Source organism: Lissotriton vulgaris, chromosome 1_2 (genome assembly GCF_964263255.1).
Source record: "Lissotriton vulgaris chromosome 1_2, aLisVul1.2, whole genome shotgun sequence".
NCBI lineage: Eukaryota > Metazoa > Chordata > Amphibia > Caudata > Salamandridae > Lissotriton > Lissotriton vulgaris.
The window spans coordinates 359,956,533-359,966,882 of NC_141686.1; positions in this window are offsets into that span (position 1 = coordinate 359,956,533).

Here is a 10,350-nt window from a genome sequence, read left to right on the forward strand (position 1 = left end):
TCGTACCTCTTAAATGGCAGTGTATTTAGTTGCAGAGGGTCACAAGTTGTGCAGCATCTTTCTTCTTCGCATGCCGTTTGCTGCACTAGTTTCTGGGAGAGGCTGCAGGGCTTTACAGGCAGCTGTGGCTCTCCGGGCGTGATCAGCACCTTGCAGATTAATTTATTTTAAAAGTCCATGCACTAAGTAGCATTGTTCGGTATTTAAGGACATGATGTACGGCATACTGATGTTTAAGTCCCAGTTAAAAGTGTTCAAAAGGCAAGCACTTAGTGCATAATGGTATGCCTGTGCAAAACTTATTTAGAGAAGTCATTTCTGACCCTGCCACAAGCATGCTAAGTCATATGTGCCCCCAGTGAGGCAGCATCATTCAAAGGAGTAATTTTCCCGGTCTAGGCCTGGGCTCTGTCATTACAGCTCTGATCACCTGTGAAGCGTGATTGCGAGCAGCCATACAAGAATGTAAGGAGATATGATTGGTAAGAAATAACATCCTCGTGTTATTTCTTTATAAATGTGCTGAGTCTTTCTCACTTCTAGTTAATTATATTGTACCAACCGAATATAGGATTAATTTACCACCTCTCTCACGCTATTACATGAGGGCACAGCCGCAACCCTCTCACAACGTCTTACAAGACACACACTAAACTACTACTTACACGTCCCAACAACTTTGAGCTCACAGCTAGGGCTTTCAGCACAGGCCCCTATTCGCAGATGCTAAAGTGCCAACAAATCGAAGCCTGATGTCCCTCTGCAGCGCTACTCGCCTCGCGGAATGGACGTGCTTCCATCTTCATCCGAGGTGCTGATCGCTCTTTATGGTGCATGATTACCATTGGAGCTGCAGAAAGAAACATGGGATCTTTTACCTTCCCATCATACCTTTCACCATAAATGATTAAGAGTTAATAGTTGAACTGTGTTTATTGCAGATGTATGTAGACTCTTTTCCTAAATAAATCCTGCTGTATCTTGCATTGCAATGGGTTGGGTCAGCATTCTGTGCATTTAAGATCCCCTCCTATAGGGCGCACATTTATTTTTATGTCACTCTGTAAGCTCTACAGCGCTCAGGCTTCGGTAGTGAAGAGTGCTGCCGCAACCAACTGGAAAGCAGCGAACCCACTGAGCAGCCCTGTATCCATGAGTGCCGCCAGGTATAACTTAATTTACCTCTTGTCAGCAGTAAGTATTGTGTCCAGGCTGATTTTTTTATTTCTTTTTTTTATTCCAACCCTTTTTTGCTTTCCTCATTCGAAGAATGCAAAATGCAACAAGACTTAAGGTAGGATGTACTAGCATCAGGAATACCGATTTCCTATTTGCGATTCTCTATGAGTCGCAAAATTATGATATCGGAATTCCTAATGTATGAAACTCTTTTTAGTTTCATTACCAATTGATAGCGAGTGACAAATAGACCTACCTTATGCATATTAGTGAGGTAGGTCGCAGTTTGAGACCCATTAGGAATCACCGCCATCACAGAGATGGCAGCCTGCTGATGTCAGCAGACCACCATGTCTATGATTGTTTTAAAAAAAAAAATTTTTAATCTGCCCATTTCCCTTAAAGGGTAATAGGATGCATTTAAAAAGAAAAAAAATAAGCTTTTTCGTTAAAGTTTTTAAGAGTAGACAGTGGAGTCCGTGGGACAGCTGCCTGCTCTTAAAAATATTTGTTTCGGTTCCAAAACATTTCATACAGCTCATTCAGATTCAGTAATTGGAAGAAATGCCGTGAACACGCCCCTTTTAAATACCAAATCGCAAACACTAATTGTGAGTAGGTAGCGTGTTACTGAATCACAATTTGTATTTGGTACATTTGTGAAAGCATTTTTGCGGTTGGGCGTTTCCAACTGAAAAAATGCTTCGTACAAGTGACCCCTAATGATTTACTCCCCCAGCAGGAGAACTAGCCAATAGGGCACTACACTAATGGTGCAGCATCAGCTTTGCACGTGTGCAGCAACAGCGGTGGCATGAGCACCGGCACTTATAATCTCGGCAAGCATTCATTTGTTTGTGCTCCTCGTAATTGAAGATATCTCTTTCCGCCTTAGGCTTGGAGATAATATTTTGTTTGAAGTCCATGTTCGTGTTTTCCCAGCGGACGGCAGATGCTCCTGCTGTTCTTGATTCATTCATCACACACTTCTGCTGGTGCTTGCTGACTCCTCATGCTTCTTTCTGTGCACTTTACCATTGGTGCGGCAGGTGCAGTGGCACTGGGGACTAGGACTGTGAGGGGCCCGTTGACCCTGTAAATTACTGTATATTAGCAGCCCAACAACAGTCAAATTGGTGATTTCCTTTGCTTGCACCTGAGCTCATGGCATCCTGGTCTTTCCACCATGAAATGAAAAGAATCTTATAGCGCGCAACTAAGCCCGAAGGCATCAAGGCGCCTAACAGCAAATCCATGAAAACAAATGAACAGTAACTACGGGTACGCCTTTTCAATCAGCCATGTTTTCAGTGCTTTCCGAAACAGCAAAACGGAAGACTGAGATTTAATTTCACAAGGAAGGGTGTTCCATAACTTAGGGACAATTGAAGAGAAAGCACTACCGCCCCATTTACTCCTACGGAAGCGAGGTACCACCAGCAGGCTCCTTGAGGAGGAGCGTAATTCTCTGCCCGGTACATAGGGTAGCAGCAGTTTCTTGACACCCCCGCACCCTTACCGGAGATTGCACCGTAAGTCAGGCAAAGCATTTTAAAGATGATCCTCGATTCAATAGGAAGCCAGTGTAAGGCCTTCCTGGCTGCCGTTGCTGACGCTAATCTAGGAGCGTCCAGAACAAATTTGGCTGCCGCATTTTGGGCAGTCTGAAGACGCTGTATCAGGCTCTTATTCATGCCGGTGTATAAGGCGTTACAATAATCAAGTCGCGAAGCGACAAGTTCTACCACCACTTGCTTCCGCGCCTGAGGAGACAGATAATGTTTTATTTTTTGAAGTATTTTAATGATACCCCAGCAGGTAGCAACTGTTCTGTTCACCTGCAAAGTCATGGAGAGGGCGGGGTCAATCAATACTCCCAAGTTCCGTGCCAACTCCATAGGAGAAGGACAGGTCCCCAACGAAGGCGGCCACCATTCAGGTGACCAGATGTTATTGTTATTGTTATATGCATAAACCCGAGCAGGACGTTCCTGCTAGCACTGATGGACTGCTGTACGCTTTAGAAGGAGAGTCGATCTCTCCGGACCATGTACAGATAAAATGATCATTATAACGAGTCACTGCAGTGCCGACGCCTGAGCAGCAGGAACCCTTCGTCTATCACTTCTTAGTTCATGCAGGAGTTCATTCTACCTAAAATAAGTTTCCTGTATGTTTCATTTAACAACACAGTTTGCTTCCTAAATGCAACGGCAAAGTTAGATTTTAGTGGGATGAACAGCACATAGGATTCTACCTGCATGTGTTTTGGAAATACAAAACAGACATACACCCGCATCACCCTTTTAAGAATATCCACACTTTATGTCCATTATACTCCACTCCATGTGTTGTATAGTATTCCGCATCATAGGGAGGGGACGCCTTCACAAAAGAAGGGTCGAGGACGTGTGGGATCTTAAAAGCCTTCCAGCCTGTGCTCTGTGTGCTGCAGGTGTCCGCAGTGGATGTGTGACACGTTATTTCACCCTGTTTTCCCTAAGAGGATTTGTGTTTCCAAATGTTGAGTAGTAGTTTAGTATGCAACAAAGTGCACTTGTGCAGTGTATAATGTAAACTGTGCTGCATCCAGTTGTGTTATTGAGTAGAAATTGTGGGTGTGTGATTATGATGGGATGTGATTGACCGCTCTGGATTTGAGGCAGAGTGCAGTGTCGGCTTCTCACAGTGCACGTCAGTGGCTCCTTTTGCAGTTCAGACTGCATGTACCTCCACTCTTTGGGCCTGATTCACAGAATGAACTTAAAACTCAATCCTAAACTTACTACTATTTTGGTATTCACAGAATGCACTTACTACTTTTGGCATTCACAGAATGCACTTACTACTTTTTTCATTCACAGAATGAACTTACTACGTTTGGTATTCATAGAAGTTAGGATTTGTCTTAAGTTTGTCTTAAGACAAACTTAAGACAGACTTAAGACAGACTTAAGACTAAATCCTAACTTCTGTGAATACCAAAAGTAGTAAGTGAATTCTGTGAATACCAAAATAGTAGTAAATTTAGGATTGAGTCTTAAGTTCATTCTGTGAATCGGGCCCTTTGTCCTCTCCACACACCACAGCGAGTGAGGGTCACACGTGTGCAAATTGTGAAAATGTTTGGAGGAGTTACACAACAGTGCCAAAGGGTAACAAAATGAAAGGCCCGATTCACAGTACTAACTTAAGACAAAATCCTAAACTTACTACTTTTGGTATTCACAGAAGTTAGGATGTTGTCTTAAGTTTGTCTTCAGACAGACTTAAGACAGACTTTGTGGATTTGGATAAAAGTGTGAAGAAAATGGTTTAAAAGAAGCTGAAAATATGGAGAAAAATTTAGGATACTACTGTTAAATGGTTAACGAAACTTCGAAAAAAACATGCATGCCAGGGGCGGCATGACGCTGTGCAACTGGTTTCATGGGGCTAGATGTAGTCCCATTCTAAAAAGCTGATCCCATGGTCAGCATGGCCTGAAGCACTGTGTGTGTCGTTGGTTCACACCCTGATAGTTCCCAGAGTTACTCGCAGGAGAATATAAGTTGCCTGTGAAAGAGGAACTGCCCCAGAGGGAGCCTGCTCCCCTCAGCCAGATGAGCGAAGGGGAGAAGCTGGATCTCCACCTCTAGTAGTGAGCCATTGGTCAAGGCGCGCTGTTCCCTGGCTGTATAATACCCTAGGACCAAGGCAAGCTGACCAGGGACAGCAAAGGAGTATAGAGCGGAGGGTTCAGAGAGAAATTATGTATCCTAGCCATCGCCACCTGTATGGAATAGAAATAGATGCCGAATTGGCAGCAGCTACTGGGGCCCAGTCTCCATGGAGGCCTCCCCAAGTTAGCATCCAGTGAGACTGCCATTGGAGCTGTGTTGCCAGGAAATATGCCTTGAAGGATGGCGCCCAATGCCTCCCCGATCCGTCGGTAGCTGCATCTTGTCCAAGGCAACTCGCTGACTTCCGATCTCCCAAATGAGTGTACACAGAGTGCATCCAGCTCTTTAAAGTAAGAGTGAGGTCAGACAAATATAAGATTTGTGAAGTAATATAGGAGGCGGGTATAAATGAAATTTTTTGCCAGGGCGATCTTGTTGATGGGGCCTTTTGGATTTGTCCTCCAGAAGCCTACTTGGGAGCGTGCGCCCATCAGGGCCCTGCTGCGGTTGCCCTCATAAAGGTCGCGAGGATTATGATATAGGCAGACTCCCATGCAGGGAGCATCCACTTAGGGGTCATAATGTGCGCGTCATGGTTATGATATTACCCCGCCTAAATATTCTGTGTGCTGGATCTAGGTACAGTTGGGGGTGAGTAGAGAAAGCACTCAAGGCGCACATCGAGACTGTGCAGAATGGAATAGAAAGAGTATAGTCTGGATGTGGGGTGTCAGGACCCCCTAGCATCCGTAAGTGTCCAGTGGTGGACCCAGGGAAGGAAGCGCTCCATCTGTGTGTAGGGCGGGGAGTGCGGAAGGAGAGTGTGGGATCTATCCAAGGATATTTCAAACACGCAATTGTATTCCCTTCTAATATTCACGGGAATGCTGTATAGTGGGCCAGCGTGCCATAGAGGGTTTCCCAGAATGTGCCCGATCAGAGTTTGGTGCATAGATGCTACACAGGAATACCGGCTGGCTGTCCAGATGCCCATCAAGGAGGGCGCACCTCCCATCGTCAACCACCCGGTGAGTCACTTTGAATGCGACCCTAGGGCGCATCCACAACAAAGCCCTTCGGGCAAATGGCAAATAGGTAGTGGAACAAAGAATCCCTCTCCATCTCTCACGTAGGCAGTGCAGCTACTCAGCAGTAAAGTGTGTCTCCTGCAGAAGGACTATTTGCACCTGCAGGTGCTTGATCTAGGAGTAGACAGCATAGCATTTCCAAGCAGCGTGCTTGCCTCGGATGTTGTTGTTGTAGTACTTTATTCAATAAAACATTTATCATAAAAGTATAAGCCTATTTCAAGTACAAACAACCCTTAAAAATTCATACAAAATGGAATGTAAATCACAAATGCAATAAAAGAAATATGTACAATTAAAAGTAAATGGGCCAGGAGCACCATTAAAAATGGAATAGCAGCAGAGTCGGACACAGATAGCCTAACTTATCTTTTGTTACTCTCGCTCGAATTCATCTTTATCTGTTTTGATCGTGTCTGCCAGGCTCTTCCCCACACACAATGCACAGTGATGTTACCTCTGTTGCAAGGATGCGTAGGGCATTAAGGTGCTGTCTGAAGCCCAACTCCCTGTAAATCGGCCTTAGCCACCGTCTTCTTGCCCCCCCTATAGGCTCTGCAGGTGAATAGAAAGTGGGCTAAGGACTCTTTGGGGCATGGGCAGCATGGGCATTTAGCATAATCAGACAGGGAAGATTTCCACTTCTCGGTGAATGAGTTTAATGGTAGGCTTCCATACCTAAATTAGGAAGAGAGTTCTATCACTGGGTGATTGGATAATATCCAAAAATGGTTCAAGCTTTCTGGCAGATTTGTTGTTCAAAAATTGGTTGGTCAGAGGTCCCCACCTTTGTCCCTGTAATTCCTCCTTCTGCACCCAATCCCAGTACATTTTCTTGACAGTATTTTTTGGTGGGGGGGATTGCGTCCGCCAAAGCTCACCCAAACCTAACTGTGTGACCAACTCCCTCAACTTGCTCAGCCATCGGATCTTAATGCAGCCGCCCAAGCTGATGAGTTTGTCAAACACTGCAGCATAATTGGCCAGATCTGGTGATCTTCTCAAACGCACCCAGAACAATAATGGACGCAGGCAGACTGTTGGACCTAGGGTTACCAAGTCACATAGGGTAGCCTGGCTTAGGGTAAGACAGTCAGTTACTAGAAGCACAAGTGTAAAGTTTGCACACCACCCAGCAGTAACTCAATGCACTTCCACACAAAAAGGACACTACACCACAATATTGTAGGAAAATACGTGCTGTTTTATAAAAATAGTACTTAGTTCTCTTTTCCACTATATATCCTTAGTCAGTACAGAAAAATGCATTTAAACAATGACTCTATCAATTACTAAATGTCGGAGAAGAGTTCTCACAATTCAATTTACCAGCATTAGGGTACAATACTTAGGCTCTCAAAAAGCAGTTTCTGACCACTTTACAAGCTCAGGAAAACTTTGGACCTTCAAGAAGGGTTAATACCAATTATCCCCCACCTGCAACACCAAGGACAAATGGCTAGGAAACCCCTCTTTACTGTTCTGGGTAAGCTCTCCTCTAGACCTGTCACAAGGAGGTTTATTTATCAGCACAACACTAAACAGCATTCAAAAACAGCTTTGGTGTGATCGGGTCACTTGTGGAAGTCTTGGAGGCCTCTGACTGGAATAGTCCACTCTTAGTGAGGCCAATAGTTAGGTTCCGCTCCTCGGTTTCTCGATCGGAAGTTCTCCAATCCTTAATTTCCCCCCACACACACTCCTTACTTCTCAGTGATGGGCCCACGGGGCCAAAGTCTCGGAACGCCGGGGGAGGGAAGACCACACCGGGGGACTCAGCGTGAATCTGTCTGCCGCTTGACTCTCCTCACCCGCCAGACCAGCCCCTCGTTGATAGAGCTGGCGCGGGGTAAAGGGCCACACAGGCTGAAGGGAGCCGATGCTCGCCTCACGCCCGATTCCTCCTCAGACGCTGACTCCGCCTTCCTTGAGGGAAGCGGCCTGACCGGGCATTCGCGAGGGATTAGCAGCTCCAAGACAGAGCCTGCTCAGCTCCGGCGAACCTCCTCCTTTGGTTCCGCCCTCGCTCCAGGACCCGTGTTCACTCGGCGGGGCCTGCGCAGTTCAGGGAAGGGATTCCTTGACGCGAAGCCTTCAAACCCCTGTCACCTGCCTGGGAAGAATGGGGCTGCCTTCGCTACTCGGCCAAACCACCCGGCGACACTGCCCCAGGCACTTGGCTTTAGCCTCTGTCCAGGGTGAATCCACTACCCCTCTCGTGGCAGTTCGTTACCACAGGTACAAGGGGGGTTGTTTTGTTGAAATGCCAGATGAAGCCTTTATACTCTCAGTTCTTATGGCGACTGACAGAGGGGCTCTCAGAATTTCCTTTCCTCTGCTATAATTCCTTCTTCTGTCTAAACCTCCACTCCTTGAGTCTCAATGAGGACCTCTCTTACTGGGCAGTGGACGGAGCTACACTCCAGCTCAGTCCCCCTCACCCACTCTCCCTTCAAGGTGCTGGATGGGGACAGGCGCCCAGGGTCTCCAGGATTTCCTCTTGCAGGGTCAGGTCGGTAACTACAAGGGGGGAGGGGTGGTGAAACAGTAAGGAAGCGTCCCTACACTGGGAGATCAACCCTCTGATTATCCTGCCCCCACCTTATGCTACAGCCTTTACTCCAGCTAACCCTCTCTGGTAAGACAAAATGGTCGCCCTACAGGTGTTCTATTTATACCCTTAGCTCCCAAGGTCCAGAGCTAGCCAGAAGGTTCTGGAAGCTTCCTAATCTATCCTATGAGCCCAGTCCCTGAGTTGGCAGTTGTGGCAGTTACTAGCCACCATTTTACATGGCCCAACCTTTCTAGTCAGAAAAGGCTCCTGGGCCTTTGGAAAAAAACTATGAGGGCAAAAAGAGCATCTATCCCCCAGGTCACCACCACAAAAATATCCAGTGGGCATAAAAATTAAAAGGTTATGAGGGGCAAAAAGGGGACAAAATAAATAATAAATTGGAGGGACTACCGAAAGGCAGACAGGTCTAACACAGACTATATCCTTAATTGAGCGTTTGCCCAAGTCAAGAAAAAGCGGCTTTAAAGGGGTTGAAACAGGAAGGGAGACTAGATCTCGAAAAAACGTATTCTCTGCCCTAACCAGATCCGAGATATTCTCGAAGTCCGGAGCCATAAACTGCTGAGGCCAAAGCCTTCCCTTCGTAAACTGCCAGGGCCGGGGCTATGGGTCTACTAATCGAGCCTCGCTGGTCTCTTGAGATAGCTCCTGACACTCTCTTAAGGTTCAGGGGCATTTTCGAGATGTGGGAATTCCAGGTCATTTTGTTGTTTACTCTTATTCCCAAGTAATCAAATGCCTCGACTACCTCCAAGGGGGCCCCATTGAGTGAAATGTTTAGCCTTTTTACTTTTTAGATGAGGACAGTGCCATCAGCTTTGTTTTGGAGGTGTTGATGGTTAAACCACGCTCTTCACAAAACAAGCTGAACCTGTCCAGGAGTTTCTGAAGGCCCATAGGGGTCTTAGACATCAGGAGGGTATCATCTGCGAAGAGGAGGGTTGGTGTTTTTTTCCCCACCAGGACTGGGGCGTCAGCCGGGTCCTCCCTCAAATGGTCCACCACCCCATTCACAAAGCGGGAGAACAGGGTCGGTGCCATCACACCGCCCTGGCGCACCCCTCTATTCACAGGTACCCCCTCAGTCATCTCTCCCTGGCTCCCCCATCTAATCTTGGCATAGTTACCCTTGTGTAATCTCTTTATTAGTTCAAGAAGATAGCTCGGAAAACCCATGTCATGTAGCACCTGCCACAGTTTGTTGCGGGGCACCAGATCAAATGTGGTTTTCAGGTCAATAAAGGCCAGGTAAAGGGATCCCCTCCCGATGGACACAGATTTTCAAAAAAACACAAAGAATCTGAAAACCTGGTCCATCGTACCCACTCCCCGCCTGAAACCTGCCTGGAAATGTGACAAGATGTTCCGTTCTTCTAACCATGCTCCCATTCTGGATACAATGACCCTGCCAACTACCTTCTGCATCACGTCGATTAAACTAATCGGCCTGTAGTTGGCAGGGTCCTCTCTGTCCCCCTTCTTGTAAATTGTTACCACCTCGGTCGCCTGCCACGACTCAGGGGCATCCTGGCCCTGGACAATTAGGTTCAACAAGAGACTAATGTAGGTGGCCCAGGTCATAGGATCATGTAAGAGTAGGTCACCTGGCAGGCCATCCGGACCTGCAGCCTTGCCTGGGGCCATGTTCTTAATGGCTCGTTTGACCTCTTTTGGGGTAAAGGGGTCAGGGTCGAGAAGGGTTTCCGAGCCAGATTCTAGATAAGTCACAGATATTGGCTTTGGTTCTAACTCCACGGCTTCAGTGTAGCAGCGCCGGGACACTTTGAGTAGCTGTGCGCTTTAGAAATACAGTATAACCTAACATAACATAACATAACATAACTCC